Raw genomic sequence first — 19,861 nt, forward strand, 5'->3', positions numbered from 1 at the left:
ATGGACCTCAGAGGTACACAGAGGGCTTAATCAAGGAAGTTGATTCAGACTCCTCCACCAGTGTTCATCATTGATCCATGCCCGGCTTCTCATTTCTTCATTCATTTCTACCTTCTTCAACTGATTCATTCATTAGTCATGAATAGTAAATGTAATCAATAGCCTTTAATGACAAAAAAAAAAAAAAAAAAAGAACCAAAGTCTTAAATATAACCACGATCTGTCCATTGCCCCTTCGTCACCAGAGAGCAAAGAGACAAGATCGCTATTCACAAAAAACCTCTGTTTCTGCATCTAGGAATTAATCAGCATCCTTTCTGTCTATCAGTCTCACTCCTGATTGGTCTGTGCTGACTCCTCTTTCACTTAATCTGTCTATATATTAAAGGTGGTGTAACCCACAACCATGGACCTACCATCTTAGATTACAACAGTGAAAACTGACATCAGCTGTTTTCCAAGGTACTCCCACCTCAAAGAGTTAATATCTGAGATCGTTGTCAGTGAGGGAATGTGCTAGGCAACTGTGGCAACTACACTAAATGGGAAGCTGAACTATTCTGACAATGAGTGAAATGGCTTCCACCTCTTCAGTAATGGTCCTCAGTGTCCCGATTTGGATTACCCATAAATTTTAGTTTATGACACATTCGTGTTATGGGTCTGTAGTTGGCATTCCTTAATTTTATTATCATTTAACCATCTACTTCTTTGAGAAAATTTGTTGTTGTTGCTGTTATGTGCCCTCGAGTCAGACCTGACTCATAGCGACCCTTCCTTGGGTTTCCGAGGCAGTATCACTACAGAAGTAGATTGCTCAACCTTCCTTCCGAGGAGTGGCTGGTAGGTTTGAACTGCCAGCCTTCTGGTTAGCAGTCAAGTGTCTTAGAAACTCCAATAATGATACCCATCATACTCAGAACATCAATGTTGATGTTTACTTACATCAATCTGTAGGCTCTGTAGTTGTGGGATTAACAGCCAAGGTCTTCATGATAGGAGAATAATTTAATGACCAATGCAGTGTTCTTTCTATAGGAAAAAATATATATGTGTGTGTGTTAAAAAAATAAAAAAGAATCTTCAACAAGATATTAGCAAACTGAATCCAATAGTATATTAGAAGAAGTAGTCACCATGGCCAAGTGAGATGTACCCTAAGAAGGCAAGGGTGGTTCAACACAATAAAATCAATCAATTTAATACCACATTAATAGAACAAACAGGGAGAAAATGACCATTCCCATTGATGCTGAAAAGGCAACTGACAAAACCCAACATGCTTTCATGATTAAAAAAAAAAAAACTCTACTCACTAGGAATAGAAGAGTAATTCCTCAACATGTTAAAAAAAAAAAAAAAAAAAAAATGAAAAAAACCAATGCAGCTAACAGCATACCCAGTGGGGAAAGACTGAAATTATTTCTCCTAAGATCAGGAAAAAAGGAAAGGATCCCCACTTTCACCACTGTTGTTGAACAATTTATTGGAAGTTCTAGCCAGAGCAATTAGTCAAGAAAAATAAATAAAAGCTATCCATCCATATTGGAAAATAAATCTATCTATAGTCACTGATAGAATGATTCTACATGCAGAAAACCCCAAAGATTTCACAATTAAGCTTAAATAAACAAATTCAGCAGTTTCATGGTACAAGGCCATCATGCAAAATCAATTACGTTTCTCTACACCAGCAATGAATGACGTGAAAACAAAATTAAGAAAGTAATTACATTTAAAATAGCATCTAAAAGAATAAAATGTCTACATATAAAACTATAGAGCATTGCTGACAGGAATTAAAGGAGACTTAAATAAATTGGAAGATATACCATGTTCATGGATTGGAAGACTTAATACTGTTAAGATGTCAATACTACCCAAAGCAACCTATAGGCTGAACATAATCCCTATAAAAAATCTTTGCAGAAATAGAAAAGTTGTTCTCAAATTCATATGGAATTGCAAAAAGCCCAAAATAACCAAAACAGTCTTGAAAAAGAAAAAGAGGACTCACACTTTCTGATTTCAAAATGTATTACAAAGCTATTAAGTAAACAAAACAGAGTACTAGACATCTAGAAATTGAAATGAAATTGAAAGTCCAGAAATAATCCCATACTTCTATAGACAATTGATTTTTAGCAAGGATGCCAAGTCCACTTGATAGTGAAAGAACAGCATTTAAAAAATGTCACTGGGACAACTGATCTTCACGTGCATAATAATGATGTTTTTCCATTTATTTAAGTATTCTTTAATTTATGCCTCAAAACATATATGGAAATTAACTCAAAACGGAGCAATGATCTAAGTATTAGATCTAAAACTACAGAATTATTAGAAGAAAATCTAGGGGTAAATCTTCAGAACATTGTATCTGGCAACGGATTTTTAGATATAACACTAAAAGCATGAGTAACAAAAGAAAAAATAAATTGGAGCTCACCACAATAATGTACTTCTGTGCATCCAAGGACACTATCCAGAAAGTGAGAAGAGAATCTATAAAATGAAATAAAATGTTTGGAAATCATATATCTGATCAGGATTTAATATTCAGAATATAAAGAAATCATATGACTCAACAAGAAAAAGACAACCCAATCAAAAATTGGGCAAGGGATATGAATAGACATTTTCCCAAAGAAGATATATAAATGGCCAATAAGAACACTAAAGATAATTAACATCAATAGTCATTAAGGAAATTAAAATCAAATCCACTTTATGACCACTAGGTTGGCTATTGTAGAAAAATGGAAATAACAAGTGGTGAGGAGTTGAAGGAACTGGAATTTTTGTCCATAGCTTGTGGGAATATAAAATGGTGCAGCCTCTGTGGAAAACAGTTTGGTTGTTCCTCAAAAAGGTAAAAAAGGTAGTTATAGAATTACCATATGAACCAGTGATTCCACTTCTGGGTACATACCCAAGAGACTTGCAAACAGAGACTCAAACAGATATTTGTACACCAGTGCTCATTGAAGCACTGTTCACAATAGCCAACAGGCAGAACAAACCCAAGTGCCCGTCAACAAATGAATAGATCAATAAAATACAGTATACATGTACAATGAAATATTTATTCAACTATAAAGAGATACGATGTTCTGATGCATGCTACAACATGGACGAACCTTGAAAACATTATGCTGAGTGAAATAAGTCAGACACGAAAGGACAAATATTGTATGATCCTACTTAAACAAAATACACAGACTAGGCAAATGCATAGAGACCTAAGTAGATTAATGGTTACCAGTGGCTAGAGGGGGGGAGAATAGGCAGTTATTGCTTAATGGGTACTGGGTTTCTGTTTGGGGTAATGACATAGTTTTGGAAATAGTGGTGATTGTTTCACAACATTGTACATGTAACTAATCACTGAACTATACACTTAAAAATGGTTAAAATGGAAAATTTTATGATACAGATGTGTATTTTAGGAATTCTGGTGGTGTAGTGCCTAAGGCATTTGACTGCTAACCAGAAGGCTGGCAGTTCAAAGCCACCAGCCACTCTTCAGAAGGAAGGCTGGGCAATCTACTTCCGTGGTGATACCACCTCGGAAACCCAAGGAGGGATCACTATGAGTCAGGTCCAACTCAACAGCAGTGAGTCTGTTTTTTTTTTTTTTTTGAGATGTGTATTTACTTATATGTATGTATTTGTTGTAGCACAATGTATAGTGAAAAGATGGAAGTGGAACATTTGTCCATTGCTGGTAGGAACAAAAAATGGTACAGCCTCTGTGGAAAACAGGAATATACCTATACATATATATATATATATAGGCATACACACAAACACATACACACATATGTATATACAGAGGGAGCTCTGGTAGCATAGTGCCTGAGGCATTTGCTAACCAGAAGGCTGGCGGTTCAAACCCTTCCTCAGCAGGAAGACTGGCCAATCTACTTCCATAGAGATACTGCCTCGGAAACCCAAGGAGGGGTCCCTATGAGTCGAATTGATCTGATGAGAGGGAGTTTGGTTTTTTTGGTTATATATATATAAATACAATGATAAATTTTTTTAAAAATCAATGAACTTATAGTTTTTTTGTAATGACATTTGTCAAGAAGACTAATCATAAACCTTCTTCATGTCACATTATCATTATTTTCCAAAAATGCCGCTTTTTCTTTATTTATTTACTTACTCATGTAGTGCCCAAGGCATCTGACTGCTAACCAGAAGGAAGGAAGGAAGATTGGGCAATCTACTTCCGTAGACATACTGCCTCGGAAACCCAAGGAGGGGTCACTATGAGTCAAATTGACTCGATGGCAGTGAGTTTGGGTTGTTTTTTGTTTTTTGGTGTGCTTTTCTAGTTGTTGTTTTATTAAGTAATATTAGTATCTTGGACTTCGCCAGGCAACACAAAGTAAGAGCTGTAAGAATTAGAGACACCTGACTTTACTTGCAACCCATGTAGGGAAAGATAGGATCACCTTCATATTGGGCTATATTTTTGCAGAATTGAATATATTTAATCTGTGTCTGGTGCCTAAGACATTTGACTGCTAACCAGAAGGCTGGTGGTTCAAACCCACCAGCCACTGCACCTTGGAAGGGAAGACTAGGCCATCTACTTCCTTAGAGATACTGCCTCGGAAACCCAAGGAGGCATCACTATGAGTCAGAAACGACTTGACGGCAGTGAGTTTCATTTGTTTTTTGGAAGCTGTGTCTCATAACACAGTTTAGCCACTGCTCTTTATGTATTTATGTATTCACTTGCTTACTGACTTATTACTCAAAGAATAATAATTATGTGTCCTCATTTTCCTAAAGAAATCTCAGTATGGTTAAACTAACATTAACCCAGGACTGAAATACAATGATGCACAAATGTCCAGGTGTACCTCTCATAAAACAGAAAGTGTCTAGAATTTTCCTTAAAATATCTATTGAGGTGGATAAGATGAATTGGTATCCTCTAATTTAAAAAAAAAAAAAAAAAAAAAAAACCTCCGTCGTGGAGTCAGATACAACTCATAGCAACCCCTCCTTGGGTTTCCGAGGCAGTATCTCTACAGAAGTAGATTGCCCAACCCTCCTTCTGAGGAGTGGCTGGGTGGGTTTGAACTGCCATCCTTCTGGTTAGCAGTCAAATGCCTCATGCACTACGCCACCAGAGCTCCCATCCTCTTATAATACATGTTCTTCATTGGCCCCGAGTTTGCTGACTCCTAAAAACTCAATTGTGGTATATTATGCATTCTTTCTCTTATAAAGGACATCAATATCTGAGATTTCACAGGCACTGGACAAGGACACTGAATGATAGATCTGTCCATATGTCATTGTCCATAGAATAATGTCTTACTTCATTTTTTATTGTTTTAAATAAAAATCAATAAGAGAGACTAGGTTACTTATAAGTGTTGTCACATCACTGGTCTCTGCCTGGCAACTGACATATATGTAAATATGTTTCCATTTCTTTAATAAAATCATCAATAACACACACAAAAAAACTGACTCATATTCATATGGCCAAATGTTCCTTATTAGGAATCAAAGTCACAGGCAGGTTTTAATAATAATACATACCTTAACAATAGGTACATAACTTGTCCTCTTGTTCGTTGATAAATTTCTTTGTTTGCAGGCTGATTTTATAATAAAAATACAATCCATCCTCCAGAACCACAAAAGCCCAAGGACAAGGAAAAGGTGCAGTAGCATCATCTCTCACAGAAAGAATAACTAGGTGTTTATTTGTCATAGAGTAGCAGACGGGTTTAATCAAAATTCCTGTTACAGATCTCCTATGTACTCATTTCTGGTCCATGCTGGGTATATTTTCTTCCTTTATATCTTCTTTTTTTTTTTTTTTTTGTTTTACTCGTTGATTAATGAATAATGACACCATTACCTAACTGCAAGAGCAGCATCTTCCCACTAGTGGCTCTTTCCTGATAGAACCAATAGATCAAATCTTCTTTTGCAACAGCAGCGCTCAGAGAATATATGTGGATCAATTAACATCCATGCTTATGCCAAATCCACACCAGCATTGGCCCTTCTATGGCCCTCTTTTATTTGATGTGCCCATGTTTTAAAGATGGCTCAATGAAAAGTGATGAAACCACCATCTTCTGTTGCCTCTGAAACACTGACAATGTCTATCATATCCTTACAGATGGCCCCACAGAGGTTGGGACCGTACCAAAATGGCAATGCTAAAAGCATCTGTGGTAGAAAATAAGAGTTCTGAAAATGAATGGAATGCTTACTACCTTTTTAAATCACTTCAGTTGTGTCAAATTCAACATAATTTTTGGATCATAACATATTCCTACTGCTAGTCAGTATCAGTGGATTTTATTTCTTTTATGTTTATAGACATTTATTTCTTTGAAACACTTCCCTGACCACTCGTGAACAAAGCACCCTACCCAAGTGCGTGAACGCTGGGATGTACTTCCACTGCTCTCGATGTTCATTATTCATAGAGCCAATGCCCACGATTCCCATTCTTAAAACCAGAATAGAACAGGCTGTCCAGAAATCATTCTGTGGCAGAAAAAGCAGATTTACCTTTAGATTTAATCTAGATTTTTGTAAAGGTTCATGGTTCAAACCCACCTAGCCACGCCATGACAGAAAAGAGTGGAAATCTGCACCTATACAGATTACAGCCGAGACAACCCTAACGGGCATTTCTGTCCTGTCACGTGGGGGTCACTCAGAGTTGGAATCAATCGGATAGCATTCAACAATGCACATTTCAACTTTTCAGAGATGCTACTAGGCCAGTGGGAGCTCTGGTGGCGTAGTGCCTAAGGCACTTGACTGCTAACCAGAAGGCTAGCAGTTCAAACCCACCAGCCACTCCTCATACGGAAGGTGGGACAATCTACTTCCATAATGATACTGCCTTGGAAACCCAAGGAGGGGTCGCTATGAGTCGGGTCCAACTCTACGGCACATAACAACAAACAACAACAACAACTAGGCTTACAGCAGCTCTGGTGGCCTAGTGCCTAAGGCATTAGACTACTAACCAGAAGCCTGGCAGTTCAAACCCACCAGCCACTCCTCGGAAGGAAGGTTGGGCAATCTACTTCTGTAGTGATACCACGTCGGAAACCCAAGGAGGGGTCACTATGAGTCAGTGGCCGTAGAATGGCCCAGCATATTACTGACTGACTTATCTAACACCAGCATGGAGTGCCTGGGTAGCACAAACAGCTAAGCACTGCACTACCAGCTGATGGATTGGCAGTCGAAGCCACCTACAGGCACCTGGACAGCTGTTTCTGAAAGGTCACCGTCTTAATAGCCCTGTGGAGCAGTTCTATTGTGCACACGTGGCGTTGCCATGAGTTGGAATCAACTAACAACACCACCACTCAGTACAAAAATTCATAACCTATCACTCTCTACTCACATGGTATGACTCTAGAACACTTTTTCTAAACAATGGTTCTTCCTTGTACAGAATTAGATGGATTTGATTATTTCTGACACATTTTCACCACCAGTCAATAGCAGCCCTTACTTTATGGGTATATTTATTTATTCTTTTATTTACGTACTCATGGAATAACCTGAACATCTCTTTATTTTCCAAAGAAAACACAATGTGGCAAACCCATCAACAACCCAAAATTATAATGCAATTAAGTGTAACTGTGCATACGGACTTGGCCTGAAGTCGGAAGAACCTAATTTCTTGGTTTTGGTTTTCCTTTATCTGAATATCAATAAAGTACAACAGCTTAAAATAATTACTTTCTTTTTTCACACGTACTTCTCATTGGCTCCTATTTTACCTGGTGATTCTCACCCAGGGGCAATGTCGCCCCCCAGAGGATATTTCTCAAAGTTGGAAGACACTTTCGGTTGTCACAACTTGAGGAAGGGGGTTGCTAGTGGCCCCTAGTGAGTTGGGACCAGTGCCTCTACTAAGCATCCTACAATGCACAGGACAGCACTCACCACAAAGAATTATCCAACCCAGCATGTCAACGGTGCCACTGACACAGTTGAGCAACCCTGCTTTACCCTCCTCAAAATAACTGATTGAGATACAAACGTATTTATTCATTCCCTCATAGGAACATCAATATCTGTGAACACACACACTGAATTAGGAATCTGAACGGTATCAATTCATGCCATGAGCTCACTTTCCTTAGACACACCCACTAGATTATACTTTCTTGTTTCGGGTAAGCCAGAACCACCCGAACAATGCAGAACAACAATGTTGATTCCTAGATGCTTATCTCTACAAGCTCCTCACTCAAAACAGGATTAGATTTAACCAATTTAAATTCCTGGCACTGAGTGCTTTAGAAATGTATTAATAATAAGTAAACATTCACTCTCATAATTGGTCCACATATGGCTCCTTGTCTTCATTCATTTATAGTTTATTAATTTATTGAATTAATAATATAATCCAGAAGTTTGAAACTTAGTAGCCTAAAGCGGGGGGGGGGAAAAAAAAAACCTTACTACTCCTAACTTCTGCTAGAAGCTCATTTATCATAGACGCATTAATTAGATCTCTTCGTGTCACAGACCTCAAAGTTCTGAGGTCCCATCAAAACCATTTATTTGGAAGTCCCAGAACACTCATCGCTGGTCCAGACTGGGCACTCTTTTTCTCTATTGATTCACTCATTGACTCCTCAATAATAATAAAATAAACATATATTAATTTAAAAACCTAAGACCAAGTTCCTTGAATACAGGATTATTCTACATCCTTTTTGCACCGGACCTCAGCATCACACATATGGATTAATCAACTGCCTCACTTCAGATCAATCCCATAGTCATACTTGTCCACACTTTCTCCTTTTTTAATTTGTTCATGGCACATGTGATGGCTGACATCCAAGATGGCTCCCACTGAGCCATGCCTCCTGGTATTCACAGCTTTGTGTAGTCCCCTCGGAAAAGAAACCACCGCTGGCCTGTGTGACCAATAGAACACTATGGTGTGTGACTTCTGAGACCAGATTATAAAAGACACTGGAGTGTCCACCCTCTTCTTTCTTGGATCAATTGCCCTGGAAGTCACTGCCATGTTGTAAGAATACTCAAGTAGTTCTGAAAAGAGGTCCATGTGGGAAAGAACTGGGGCTTCCCACTACAACCAGCTCCAACTCTCCAGCCCTGTGAGTGACCCATGGATCTAGATCCTCCAGCCCAGGAAAGCCTCCAAATGACTAAAACTCCATCCCCCATCTTGACTGCAACTTCATGAGAGACTGCAGGCCAAAACTGCCCAGTGAGCTATTCCTGGATGGCTACCCCAAATTGTTGTTTTAAGTCACTAAATTGTGGTTTGTTACACAGCCATAGATAAGTAATAAAATACACAAGCCGCTGTAATAACTCACAGTGAAGACACTTACACTATCATCCCTCTTCCTAGGTGCTACCTTCTCAATTAGTTAATAGCATGGATGTGTATCACTGAAGGAATGTTTAAATCAACTGTGAATAACATACAATTTAATATTACAAAAACTGTGAATATTGCTAAAAGCCTTCCATCATTTTTAATGGACCTCAGTTGCACTGAATTGGATTAATTGTACATTTGGGCTTATTTCCATCACTGGTCCCCACAAAGCATCCTTTGATTCTAGGTATGTGCTTGGCCATTTATTCCTTTGACATAAGTTCATGTGGAACAAACCACCTAAACCAAGGATGTGGATTTTGACTGTCATTTACAACAGTCTCTAAGTCTTACCCATAGAGGTGAAAACCTTTATTATCATTAAATAATTAAATCAGCTATATTGTTTCATTCTTTGAAATAAACTGCATATTTTATAAAGAAAAGAAAAACATAGATTTAGCTTCTTTTTTTTTTTAATGGACTCAAATTGTGAGGTACTAGATTAATCACCAGCCTCGGTTCTTATCACCTTCTCATTACAGAACCAAGAATGACATTATTTTTTTAGATTTTGACTTATTTACTGTTTTATTTTTAACAATGTAATAAGCACTTTGACTCCACTACCCAACACAAGAGAAAGGAATATCACTATTAAAGCAATCCATCTTTATACCCCCTTAACTACATGGTTCCTGGCCTCATTAACCTTTTTTAATGGACCATACTTGTGCATCACTGAGAGTATGTCACCAAGCAATGGTCCAAAACTTACTCTAACTTATGTGTTTATTGGTTCACTCATGTTTTTCATTGTTTAATTATTCAAAGAATAATTTGATGATCTATTCCTTTTTTCTAAAGAAAGAGTAAACCCACCAGTAATCCAGAAGTAAAATACCATTTCATGTAACTGCTCATATGCACTTTGCCCAAAGTGGAACTAGCTTAGCTTTCTTTGCTTTATCTGTTAAAATGGACCAATCATTACCCTTCTTTCCAGATGCATGCTCTTCACTGGTCTGTAACCTGCCTTCTTTCAAGTGACTGACTACAACATGAAATCATTCATTCATTTGCTTTTAACATACATCAGAATCAGTGAGAGCCAAGATACTAGACAAGAACATTGACTAACACACCCACTCTTCACTTATCAACTTTTTCATTATCCAACATTTTGCAGTTATGGCAATAATAATAATAATAAGACACTGTCTGATCACTCTGCCCATTAATGTCATATGGCTCGCAGTAACAAACACTGAGATAAGAGGGGAGAGTGACTCTGGCTGTGATGGTTCATGTTATGGGTCAATTTGGCAGGCCCATGCCTCTCGGGAGTTTGGCAGCTACGTAATGATGTACTTTGGCAGTTATGTAGCGACGTACTCAGCCTCCAATTTGTGATTGTGTCGGGAGTCTCCATTTTTGCACAATGCCAATTTTCTAAGAACCACCTGGTCATTGAAACCTAACCACGTCAATATGTGAGGAGATATTAGTACCTACGTATTGACATCTGTACATATGTTCATTGTCCATCTATATATAACCAACTAGATCCTTTCTGAAAAGAAATAAGGTTCAATGAACAGAATTAGATTAATCACACATACAATCATATTCTCAATATTGATCCATGCTTGGCCTTCTTCCAATTAAGCAATTATTTAAACAATTATTTTAATGTAAGTGATCTGTTCTTTTTCTAAATAAAACTAACAACCATTTCTTCAGCATCAATCCAAAACAACGTAAAAGATAAGAGAGCCTTGATCTAATTATGTTATGGAACTCAGTGCTTCAGAAAATAATAATGAACTTCTCTGTTTCATTGCAGATTCACAGCATTGATCTAGGTATGGGCTTCTCTGTCTTCATTCATTTGCAATTCTTTTATTTTCTCATACACATGGAGAACTAAAAAAGCTCAAGAATCAGACCTTTGGCTATTCCTAACTTTCACTGTAAGTTCCTCTCCCAGAGAGCAAACAACCACATCTCTCATTTCTACTGTACCTCAACATTAGACTTTCCAATCAAAATCTTGGGTTCATACACCTCAAAATATTCATAATTGGTCTATGCTTGACATCTGTTTCTTCCTTTGTTCATATATTGGTTATTGCTTTATTCTTATGAAGAATGAGAATACTCACAACTGGACCAATAAGCAACATCATGACAAACAGAGTTGCCAAGGACTTCATTCTACTTGGATCCACAATCAACACCAATGCAAGTAGCAGCCAAGAGATAAAATGACATACAACCTTGAGAAATCTGCCGCAGAAGTCTTCTTTAAAGTGCTCAAAAGCAAAAATGTGTCTTGCAGGACTAAGGTTCACCTGATCCAAGCCGTGGTATTTTCAATTGTCTTATGCACATGTGAAAGTGGAACAATGAATAAGGAAGACTGAAGAAGAATTAATGTTTTTGAATTATGTTGTTGGCAAAGAATATTGAATATACCATGAACTACTTGAAGAACAAACAAATACGTACAGCCAGAATGTCCCTCAGAAGCAAGGATGGAGAGACTCTCTCACTTAACGTGGACAGGTTATCAGGAGGGGCCAGTCCCTGGAGAAAGAGAGCATGCTTGGCAGAGGGTCAGCAAAAAGAGGAAGCCGCTTGGTGAGCTGGATTGACATGGTACCTGCAACAATGGGCTCAAACATAGCAATGACTGTGAGGTGACACGAGACCAGGTGTCATTTTGTGCTGATGTGTATAGAGTTGCTATGAATCAGAACCAACTGAAGAGCACCTAAAACAATACTGTTTTATTCAGTGATTCACTAATGATAACTAAAACCAAAATCAAACTCACTGCCATCGAGTCGGATCCAACTCATAGCGACCCCTCCTTGGGTTATCGAGGCGGTATCACTACAGAAGTAGATTGCCCAACATTCCCTCTGAGGACTGGCTGGTAGGTTTGAACTGCCAGCCTTCTGATTAGCAGCCAAGTGCCTTAGGAACTACACCACCAGAGTTCCCTCACTAATGACTCTCACAAATGAAAGAACCAAGAACAACCTCCTTGAATATCACTAATATTCAATACCCCTGTTTCCAGCAGTGCTATTAGACGAGGTTGTTTTTGGCAATGGATCTCAGGGTTGTGCATATGAATTAGTCAACATCGTATTTTCAGATCAGTTTCATGTCAATCATTGGTTCATGCTTGCCCTTTGCCCATTTAAAGATGGTACAATTTAGAGTAGAGCAGTAACAATATTGTCCATCTTCCCATGTGCTCCTCCATGAAGAAACAAACAGTCTGGATCTTGATCAACAAAGGGATATTTAAATGAACTACAATGCAAAAATAATCCAAACTGTGAAGCTGCTCTGAAAATGAATGAAACATCCCGCATGCTCTTTATTAGGCTTTGGTAGAATCTGATGAATCATGAATGCCATTCAGAGTACATTCCCATCTCTGCCCAGGCCTCATGCTCTTTGGTTTTATTTATGAATATATCCATTTAGTAGGAGCTCTGGTAGCATAGCGCCTAAGGCACTTGACTGCTAACCAGAAAGCTGGCAGTTCAAACCCACCAGCCACTCCTCGGAAGGAAGGTTGGGCAATCTACTTCTGTAGTGATACTGCCTCGGAAACCCAAGGAGGGGTTGCTATGAGTCAAGGCCGACTCGATGGCAAATAACAACAACAACATATCCATTTAGTACTTTGAAATAATTCAGGCAGCACTCAAACCAATCTCCCAAACCAAGAACATAAACTCTGCTACTTACATTGGTCTTCCTCTTCTTACCCACAGAGGTCAAGCCAAGATCATTATGATTAGATAATGATCAAATCAGGAGGGGCCTGTCCATCTGGTGAAGCAAAAAGCCTACAGTTAGATATTTTTTTATGCTTTCCAATGATATTTTTTTAAGTTAGTCTTGCTAACTTAATAATAATAATTAATAATAAACTTGGGTCATCTCCTAGTCTCATCATTGCCCAAGGATAGTACCCTTTTGTATTGTATTCTTACTTAATTTTTATGCTTAATAATGTAACAAATGCCAACATGAGAATAAGAACCATATTTATCATAATTCCAAAGTCAAACACCAAACTCACTGCCATCAGTGGATAAATGTGTAAACAAAATGTGCTATGTACATGCAATGGAATACTATGCAGCCATTAAGAATAATGGTAAGTTCTCAAAGTATCTTATAATGTGGATAAATCTGGAGGACATTATGCTGAGTGAAATAAAGTCAAGCACAAGAAGACAAATATTACATGATCTCACTTTTATAAGAAAGCAAGAATGGGTATACAAACAAAGGCCAATGTTCATGAGTGGTTACCCAGGATGGCAGGGAGAGGCAGACTCATTACTGAGATAGGAAGCACTGTTATTTATGGTGATGGGAAAAGTAACATCAAACCAAAGGTTGGTGAAGTGTTCACAGCCAGACCAAAGTAAATGATGTCAGTAAGAAGTAAGCACACGCACAAAAAAGGATGTTTTTACTAAATGCTGAAATTTAAATAATTTTGAAGCAACAATAACAACTTAAAAATATATGTGTGGTTACATATGTATATAGGTATGCATAAAGGCTGGCAGTTCAAACACACCAGCCACTCCTCGGAAGGAAAACTGGGCAATCTACTTCCGTAGTGATACCTCCTTGGAAACCCAAAGAGGGGTCACTATGAGTCAGATCCAACTCAATGGCAGTGAGTTCATTTTTATATGTACATAGGGATATTTGTGTGTGTGTGTGTGTGTGCGCATGAACATATACATGTATCTGTATGTATATACATGTGTGTGCACATACATATATATTCATAAATATAATAAAGCACATAAGGGCTTCATGGGATTGGTATTCTGGGTTTGAAGTCTTAGGACCATAGTCTCATGTAATAACTTGAGACTATATTATGACAACTGGTATAATATAGTTCATAAAGTTTATGTACTATTTCCTGTTTTGGTGAGTAGTGTCTGGGGGGTCTTAAAAGCTTGTGCATGCCTATCTAAGACACAACTATCATACTCTTCTTGTCCAGAGCAAAAGAGAAAGAAGAAAATCAAAGACTCAGAGAAGAAACAAGTCTACAGAAGAGTCTTCCCAGACCATGGCCACATCTACCCTGAGACCAGAAGAGCTAGATGGTGCCCAGCTACCACTAGCGACCATTCCAAGCAAGGCTGCAATAGATAAGAGAATAGGAGAAAAATGTGAAATAGACCCTACATTCTTAGAAAGTCCAAACTTACTGAATAATTTAAAACTAGAGACTGATCCTTAAGCCTTGAACAGAAACTAACCCTTAAGCTAAATGACAGATTGCCTCATTAGTATTAGCAGCGAGTACACTACGCATCCTTAAAAAAATTATCAATGTGAGACCCAGTGGTCAACAACGGCTCTAAAGCAGAGATGAAAGGGGGAGGGGACAGGGAAAGCAGACTAGTGGGGACATCCAGGATGCAATTAATGAGAATGTTGGCACACAGTGAAAATTATAACTTACATCACAAAACACTTTGTATAGCAATTGCTAAATGGGAACCTACTTGTCTGTGTAAATGTTCAATGAAAATACAACAAAATATTATTTTTAAAAATAAGGCAATTATTTAAGTAAAAGTTTATTTATATAAACTTTTTCCCTTTTTTCTAATCAATGTAACCAACCAGTCAAAGCAACATGGACTTTTAGGTCCATCTGTCTGGATTGTTCTATGGAAAGGGCTTTAGTCTAGTCTTCTTATGCAAATTCATGTTTCAAATGTGCATTAATAATAATTGTTTTAGTACATAATTCCATAATTGGTCCATGTGTTCATTTGGTATTCATGGAGTTCTTTTGGCAAAGAGTTTACCTTGTCTCTTTCTGCAGTGGACCTCAGATTTCCAGATAGGGATTCATCACAATTTTGGGTTCAGACCCGACCCCCACCCTAGGAATCATCATTGGCCCAGGATTTGCACTCTTTTTTTCAATCTTTTATCCCTTTCTTCATTGATTGATTCCCTGATCCAATAATTATATAATCAACACTCACGAACGACAAAAATCCAAAGAATATGATCCTTAAATATTACTAAGTCCTATCCATATTCTCATTTCCCATACAGCTGACACACTAGATCTCTTTTTGCAATGGCCTTCAGTGCGCTACTTATGAATCAAGCAACATGTCTTCTCCAAATCAGCTCCTTACTTATCACTGGTCCGTATGGGCCCCTTCTTCACTTAACCTGTACATGGTCGAAAGAAGTCACAATAAGCAACCATGGTACCACCATTTGACCCTAGACCAAGATGAATGATAGAAGCTTCCTCTGTGCTCCCTTCTCAGTGAAAAATTTTGAAGGGAGAAATGTTGACACCAAGTGTGATAAAAACATAAAAGCCAATAGTTCATGGCCCTGAAAGGGTATGAAACACCTTCCATCTTTCTTTAGGAGTCATCAGTTGTGAAGAATTAAATTATATCATCACCATGGGTTCGTAGTAAGTTCCCATCCCTGGCAACATATGGCGTTCTTTAATTTTATAATTGTATGTGGTTGCTTATTACTTTGAAATACTTCAATGAAAGCCTGTGAACAAATTCCCCAACCAAGAACTTTAAATGTTACTCACATCAATATTCATGCTCCTTAAACACAGAGGTATCAGCCAAGATCTTCATTAGTTGGTATTGATTAAATCAGCTTCGGTGGGCTAATTCTGAGATGAAAGGCAGTTTTTAAAAACAATGAAAAGGCATAAAGTTAGGGATTTTAAGGGACATCAAATATGTGATGTTAGAGTAGACTGCACATAAAATCTGAATGAAGACAAGGAGGGCCACAGACTAACCAAAACCAAAGGAAGATGCAAAACTGGCTTCATTTCACTGGCTTCATTTCACCAGCTCAAGAATGTCACTACTTTTTCCTTACTTGATTATCTAATTTTAATTTTAAATGATATTATGAACACCATAGAGTCCACTGCCCCACACCATGAATAAGAAGTATGACTGTTAAAAATCCATGTCTGTACACTTAACCAAGGTAAAGTCTACATTATCATTTTTAATGGATTTTTCTTCTGCATATTAAATAAATTTGAAATCCTGTATCATGTAATACTCTTAACAATGGCCCATGCTTGACTCTGTGTTTTCATTTACTCATTTATTTAATTACTCATGGGATGATTTTATCAGTTGTTCATCATACAAAGAAAAGGCAAAATGGTACAATGGACAGCAGCCCAGAGCCGAAATCTTATTATGAACAACTGTCCACACATCCATCATCCAAAGTGAGAAGGGCCTGGATGTTTTAAATATGGATGTCAGTTGCATAAAACAAGGTAATCATTTATTCTTATTTCCTAACAAGTCTCATCATTAGTGTTTCATTGGCTACATTTTAACCAAGAAATGAACATATTCATCCACTTATAACAAAATATAAATATAATAATATGTCACTACTATAATTAGAATATAATTCACTGGACCAAAACCCTGAGTCATATTAACATCTGATCATATCATCGTACCTCTTGTCATATGCTTATCATGAGAAGGCTAGCAATTGATGATTGCTTCTTTAAAATTATTTAGTTAGTTATTTGTGCAAACATTTTGTCCTTTTCTTAATAAAATAAACATCACCACCAATTCATATGACAACACTTAATCTTGCACACATCTGTCGATTTGCTCCCTGGTGAGAGGGGTAAAAATCTTATTTACTTTACCAGACCTCAAAACTTTAGACACATATTAAGAACTCTTGTTTCAGAATTTAACAATGAGTGGCTTTCCTTGCCTTCATTCATTCCCTCACTTCCTTTTTTTTTTATGCATTACCTCATTATCATAAAAGCAATACCCAGGGAACACAAAAGCCCAAGAACAGGACCCTGGCTAGTCCCATCTTCTCTTCTTGTAATGGACCTCAGAGTGAAAGGGTTTAATCAAAATCGTTGATTCAGACACCCCAGGGTATTCATCATTGGTCTAGACATGGCAATTCCTTTTTCTTCATTCACATTCTCCTGTTGGATTTATCCTTAGATGTATAAAGTATAATACAGTGAGCATCCATGACTCTTGAATGCCAAGAACAAGAGGCATGACTGTTATTGCACATGTGGACTCATCAGTAACCTTCATGTGTATCCCATGTGTCTCACTGCTCTTCGTTTGCTCATCTTTACTTTACTTTCTTTGTGTTTTAAACATGGTGAAATGAACAACCATAAACCTACCCTTTGACCCCACAACTAGAACACTGACAACACTTTACATCTTCCTAAGGACTCCCCCTCAATGACATAACAACCTAGAACTAATCAGTAGAGAATATTTTTAATCATAGTACAAAAATAATGTATGATACAAAACAGCAATGAAAACAAACATGACACCTTCTCACTTTGTTTTCAATGGACCTTGTTTGTACCTAAAGGGCTTGATCTTAATCCCACCACTAGTCCATGCATGGTATCTTTGATTTGATGTTTGTAGCCATTTATTCCTTTGAAATAGTTCCGTGAACCACATAAATAACTCCCTCCAAACCAAGAACACAAACCCTGCTACTTACATGAGTCCCTTTGTTCCTTATCCATAGAAGTGACTACTGAAATCTTCATTGCTGGATAACAAACAGGTCAGATTTGGTGTATTGACTCTGTAGAGTAAAAGGCAGGCATTAAAAATTGAAATAGGGTAGAGTTAAATATTTGAAGTGGCCTTGGTCCTACTGTATGAAATGTATCATAAGCCTCTATGTTCATCATGTTCCCCATTATTGGCCCAACAATGGCCTTCTTTTTATGTAATGAATCATTTAATTATTAGTTTGTGTAATATAATGACAACTGCTACATCTACCCCCCAGCAGAAGAATATGAACTATTTCTTAAGAAAAACGTATTTCTTATTTATTGTTCCAAATTCTATTTAACCCTACCCACATACTTGTTGTTGTTTTGTGTCATCGAGTCAGCCCCGACTCATAGCGACCCCTCCTTGGGTTGCCGAGGCAGTATCACTACGGAAGTAGATTGCCCAGTCTTCCTTCCGAGGAGTGGCTGGTGGGTTGAAACAGCCAGCCTTCTGATTAGCAGTCAAGTGCCTTAGGCACTATGCTACCAGAGCTCCTACCCACATACTTAAGAGCCTACATTTCCTTTTTGTCTTTAATGGAATTGAATAAATTTAGTAAGAATTGGATAAATTTAAATCCTCGCTTTCTAACTCATTCTCACCAATGGTCCATTGTTGGCCCTGCGTTGTGAATGTATTCATCTATTCTGTTCATATGAAAAATGAAAAATGGTCTAAAATACTATTATAAACAGTGGTCCCTGTGTTCTTTATCCAAACTGGACAGAGTCCCATTCCCTCCCTACTGATAGGTGCATCAGTGGGGAAGAAATTTCTTTAATGAAACACAATGCTCATTGGTACATGTCTACCTTCTTTTAAATAATCAATAGTCAACTTCATACCCTTCTATAAATATGGTCAATATGTGTGAACCCAATACCCTGAGCAAGAGCCTTGAAGAACAGTAATATCTGCCCAGAATCTCAATATTCACAGACAAATGAATAGATGTGCTTTTTAAATAATGAAACTCATTGAAGAGAACTGGTTTAATCACAACTTTGTTGGATAACCTATTCTTAACATTGACCCATGATGGGTGCTTGTTCTATTAGGTAGCTCTATAATCAAATTATTTATTATGTAAACATTTACTCTTGATAAAATTAACACCCACCAACCCCAAAACACTGACTCTTGCATACAACTGTGTACCTGACCGATGTGACAACAGCCTTGAATGATTTACTTATTGAACTCAGTGCCTCAAAGACATTTTAATAATAATTTATATCTCATTTCATAGCTCATAAATGGAGTGAGTCTAGCTCTCTTTGCCTGCATTCATTGATACATATTTTTTTATTCTTACATTAACAAACCAATAATAATATGATTCATGCCTAAGATCTACAAAAGCACAGGAATGAGATGCCTCTTTCTCAACTTCAGCCAATAAGTGTTATGTCTCACCAAGGCAATCAAACAGGTTTCTTTTTCAACAGACCTCAGATCTAAAGGGTTTAATCAGAATCCTTAATTCAGACACCCCAGGGTACTCATCACTGGTCCAGGCTTGGAACATTTTTTAATTCATTTATCCATTTGTTTATTGATTCATTTTTAATTGACTAATAATTCTATAATCAGTACCCATGAAATGCAAGAGTAACATCTATGAATATTACCAAGTCAGGCTAGTTTCTCCCAAAGCTAATACACTAGATCTCTTTCTATGGTGACCTCACTGTTGCACATACGGGGCAATTAACATCCAGTATGCAAGTCCACACTCATCATTGGCCCATGCTTGGCCCTCTTTCTTTACTTTGTCCAAATTTGAACTATGTAGCAGAGAACA

At 37.6% G+C, this 19,861-nt stretch overlaps 3 non-coding genes and 1 pseudogene across 3 annotated transcripts; all 4 read right to left on the reverse strand.

Annotated features, from left to right (window-relative positions):
- LOC122151286 lies at positions 1-78 on the reverse strand. Its single transcript, XR_006164078.1, has one exon. It is a non-coding gene; the product is annotated as a small nucleolar RNA SNORD113/SNORD114 family (small nucleolar RNA).
- Positions 79-15,277: 15,199 nt separating this feature from the next.
- LOC122151288 lies at positions 15,278-15,360 on the reverse strand (annotated as a pseudogene).
- Positions 15,361-17,334: 1,974 nt separating this feature from the next.
- LOC122151287 lies at positions 17,335-17,406 on the reverse strand. The gene has a single exon (XR_006164079.1). It is a non-coding gene; the product is annotated as a small nucleolar RNA SNORD113/SNORD114 family (small nucleolar RNA).
- A 2,095-nt stretch (positions 17,407-19,501) lies between these two features.
- On the reverse strand, positions 19,502-19,573 carry LOC122151289. The gene has a single exon (XR_006164080.1). It is a non-coding gene; the product is annotated as a small nucleolar RNA SNORD113/SNORD114 family (small nucleolar RNA).
- Positions 19,574-19,861: the final 288 nt, after the last annotated feature.

The sequence above is a fragment of the Orycteropus afer genome, unplaced genomic scaffold (assembly GCF_000298275.1).
Source record: "Orycteropus afer afer isolate SDZICR_OR568_19922 unplaced genomic scaffold, OryAfe1.0 scaffold00371, whole genome shotgun sequence".
NCBI lineage: Eukaryota > Metazoa > Chordata > Mammalia > Tubulidentata > Orycteropodidae > Orycteropus > Orycteropus afer.